The sequence below is a fragment of the Pinus tabuliformis genome, chromosome 4_1, assembly GCF_031772625.1.
Source record: "Pinus tabuliformis cultivar Carrire ecotype Pingquan chromosome 4_1, CPIR1, whole genome shotgun sequence".
In the NCBI taxonomy this organism is placed as follows: domain Eukaryota; kingdom Viridiplantae; phylum Streptophyta; class Pinopsida; order Pinales; family Pinaceae; genus Pinus; species Pinus tabuliformis.
Genome location: NC_142303.1, coordinates 214,206,083 through 214,210,555, shown reverse-complemented (window position 1 = coordinate 214,210,555; position 4,473 = coordinate 214,206,083). Strand labels below are relative to the sequence as shown.

Sequence of the window (4,473 nt, the reverse complement as noted above, 5' to 3'; positions counted from 1 at the left end):
TCTGTCTTCGTCCATTTTTAGGAATTTCCCTAGAGAGTTCCCAATGGCAATTAGTACTTTGTGATGCCAAAAATGTAGAGGGAGACCATGTAGCCTTACCCATACAGGCATTGTTGAGACTTTGATCATATTGGCGTCAAAATCAGCATACAAAGGGATGATGAAGAGGCCAACACTGCCCCAGAACCAAGGCCCCTGATTGATAATGCTGTCCCGTTCTTGTTCTGTGTTAAATCTAACTATGAAGAACCCTTTAGGGCATAGGTAAATTTCACAGTTAGCTGTCCATGTTGAAAATATCCATTGGTGCAGGGCATCTGATTTTGGCCAGAAACCATTAAATCTACAAATAACTGCATTTTTGGATAGATCTGTGTGTAGACTAGTTACCTCTGGCATAGATACTAGTAGCGTTGGTGATTCTGGCTTTTGTTCAACAATGTAGGGTCCTGGTAGTTCTGTTGGTGGTGCTGCTTTATTTTTCATTTTTTCCTTTCCTTTCACTACATCTCGAAAGGAACCTGTTTTTGAGCTGGTACCAGTGCTTCCGCCACGCATTCAGATATTGAGAATAATGGTTGAATCCTTGGCAATGCCGTAGTACTGGAGAGTTTGGTTGTCTTGCATGCTGTATCTAGAGTATTTAAGGTTTTGATATTGTGCTGGGGTTCCAAGGTGACCCTGGATCTCCTTTTTTAACGCATGGATGCTCATTCCCTAATTGAGCCGCATGCAAAAGTGTTTGCCCCCAATCGATTTGATGAAAATCTGAATCAGGTTTGCGCCCATGCGGAGTAGATCAGTCTTGTGGAGACCTCGCTTTGTTGGATCTAGCAGTTCCTCTTGGTTTATATGTCCTTTAGCTGAGTAAAAGTTCTGACCACCTCCTATCAGTAGTTTTTCCGGTTCATTCGCAGCAGATCCAGAGTGTATTTCAGCAGATCCAAGCCATTCAATAATAATTTCATGAGATCTGCTCGTTTCATACCCAGCCGCACGCACTTGACCCTTCTGGTATCCATTCGTCGTGAGGGTCTCGGTTATCAGGTCTGGGTCATCACCCTTAGTTCCAATGGGTAATAGCTTCGCTGTTTTCTGTTCGGCTTTTGTTCGCACAGCCGTTTCCAACCAAAACGTTTCTTCCCTATCTTTAAACGCAGCTAAAAGTTCGAAATCAGGGTAGAGATGGGTTTTTGCTTGTAGATCTGGTCGATGGTGGGCTGCTTCGTCCGTGCCATGTCCTATTACATTGGATTCAAGCGGCATCCAGTGAAAGAAACCCTGAGACAGGTAAAGAGAGTCCGCCTGTGGCCTAGCCGAGGATCGATCTACCGCAGGGGACCGGTCAGCCGCGAGGGTTTTGTTGGTTGGCTCGCTGCGGCGCCAAATCCTTGGCAGTGCATTCCGTTCAGTTGATCCTTCAATCGATTTCCAGCAGGGGCTTCCTGCTATCGCTCCCCCATTGCTGATCTGCAGTGTGACGGCGGCGCTGAGGAGATCAGTACCCCTAGCCATCGTGCTCCGTCTCCCAATTTCAAATCGATTTTTACCTCCTATTTGTATCCAAGGAGTGTTGAATAAATCCAAATCCTTGTGAATAAAAATGACCTCATTTACCTGAGTTTAAACCCCAACCAAAAGTTGTAACAATCACAGATGATGGAGGAAGTACAATGCAAAATGATAGGCCATATGGGTAGTCTCTAACATTGGTGAGGGGCTGATTTTCGATGCCCATTTGTTGCCCTTTGTTTAACACTCCATGGGGTTGAAGCCGACATTTGTGGTGGTTGATGCCAGTATGCCAATATTAGTCTCTTATAGTGGAATGAAGAGACAAACGACTTGAGCCCACAGGATGAAGGTAAAAAGTTTCTTTTCACTTTTTTCTTCCAACAAATTCTTCCATCCATTCAGTGGATCAATATATACATATATTATATAAATACCCAAAATCTCCAAATAAGTGGAAAATACCTCAAAATCCCCAGGGTTGAAAATGAAATTCATGGGCCCCTAAATGTCTCAAAACCCCCAAGGCCCTCAAAGAAAATTCATAGGCCACCTTCTTCCAGTTTTCAACTTCCTTAAACCTCAAAAACCCTAAACAAAAGAATAAATAACCAACAATAAAAATAATGAAAGGATTTCATTTCAATTACCAAATGTGAATTCTTCCTTCATTCTTTGGGGATATTGACCTCTCCTTCATCGATCTCGACCTGGACATCCTTAGGATCCTTTCCATCCACCATGCAGTCGACGGAGAGGCATGCGCCTAGAATCTCCTTCATTGTCGTGGATAATTCCTTTGCCATGGACCTCAGCCTCATAACCCTAGAGATATCAATGACATCATCGATGGAGATATTTCCATTGTGCTTGATGTTATTCATCTTCTTCCTATCTCTCTCGAGCTCCTTGAGGGATTTTATGACCAATGCAGCTGCAATCATCACCACATTGACCTTCACCTTCCTGGTTTGGATGTGAGCTTTACTATGACCCTTAAACCCTTCCAATACTTTGTTGTTTCCTTTGCAATGTCCTCTTCGATATTCTTGGGCAACAGACCCGAAGGACCAATCCTAGGGGCCAAAGATAAAGCAACTCCCACTTTGCCCCCTGTGAACCTCATGTACACTTCGACCACTTGGGAAGGATCGAGCTTGGGAGGCATGAATGTTAATTTTTTTAGAAAACACTAAAGAGTCTTCGATTCTCTTGCTGCTATGGTTGTTGTTGCCCTCTGCAAATCGAAATCCACCTATCTCTAAATCCGAATTAATAAAAATTGCAAAATGAAAGGGATTTTTCTTTTGTCTTAATTTAAGACAATTACATACGACTTGAGCCTGCCAGATGTAGGTAAAATGTTTTTTTTCCTTTTGTATTTATTTAAGGCAATTAAAAGGTTAGCATTTTTTTTTATGAAATAAAAATTCCATCTTAAATAAACGTCTTAAAACACCACTTCTTGTAGTAGTGAGAAAACCAATTCAAATAAGTCACACACCAACCATTGCAGAGCAGTCAAATAACAAATCAAAACACGTACCAATTCAAACATGATTTTTGACGAATAAAAGAATAAATCAAAGAAAATATTAATTCAATAATATGACCAAGCAATCACATAATATTGAAATTAAACCAAACGTTGACCAACCCATCACATAATATTATAATTGGAAGTGTTAATTAAACACATGGTATCATTCATATAGATTAACCACATGGTATCATTCATATAGATTAACCACATGGGTAGAGGAGAGTAAATTTTTGAAGCATTATTGGTATGTCTGTGCAATGCAAGTTCTCCACTGTGCGATGACATTCAACATGCTAATGAATATGCACTTCCATGGAAGAGATTCTACATGATCTCTCTTTTTTAGCCAAATTATTACGGTATTCTACTTCATTATTGTTGATTCAACCCTGGTCAATAATACTCTTCATGGACATATTTACAACGCAATGACAAAGACACCCACGTATAATTGCAAGGAAATCTCTTAGTATAATAAAGGGAATACGTTTGAGAGAAATTTGAATATAGTGTTTGCTAGGATGTTTCAATGCACAAAGCAAACTGGGTTTAACATCTCTTTGTATGGCCAAAGTCCAAAAAAAGTATACGACCTCCTCCAATATAGAGAAGACATGAAAATTGATTAATACTACAATTTTTCACAATATGCAATGTCTACCCTTTGAATTACACTACGAAAACTACAATTTCATTGGAAAAATGGACACATGTATAGGGTATTTTTACTCTGAGGGCTTATGGGGGGACATGGGTGTCTATATTTCAGTGAGTAAATTTCAAGCGGTTGTTGAATATTTACTAAAGGAATTATCAACTGAAGCAACACCTGAAACGAAACTATTTTCTTTGATTACTACATACTCCTCGTCTCAAAACATTTACGACCTGGTCTAGTGCACTAGAGATATATCTAGTAAAGACTAAACAACATGTCTGTCATACATAAACAATAACATATTCACATCCTTTGTATATGTAGGAGTTTAGTATTGGAGTCAAAGTTTCATAGTTTGTTATGAAAGATATCCTTTCTTTAATCTAAGTGTACTTACAACACAACAAAATGGTCAACAAATGAAGACTTCAAATAAAACAACCATAACTTTAGGGGTTGTGGGTGATTTAGTTCTCATGTTAACCCTATGCCTCTCTGCAACTTGGAGAAGACTGAAGTATGCCTTATTTGGAAAGGGATACAAAGGTACTATTGGAAAGGAAGAGGAGGCATAACACAAATTATTCACACAAAACACATGAGTTGTGGATCTTCTATTGATCACACAAAACTTGATGATTACAATGAACCCAGTGAAGGGCATTTAACCTTTTTTGAATAATGATTCACCTAAAATAACTTAACATGCAACCACATATAAATTCAACTATGACTTAACTCAACTTGACTTGACTCTTTA

The 4,473-nt window shown here is 39.3% G+C and overlaps 1 pseudogene; it reads right to left on the bottom strand.

The window, feature by feature from the left end:
- Window positions 1-2,180: 2,180 nt before the first annotated feature.
- On the bottom strand, window positions 2,181-2,680 carry LOC149174993 (large ribosomal subunit protein uL11x pseudogene; annotated as a pseudogene).
- Window positions 2,681-4,473: the final 1,793 nt, after the last annotated feature.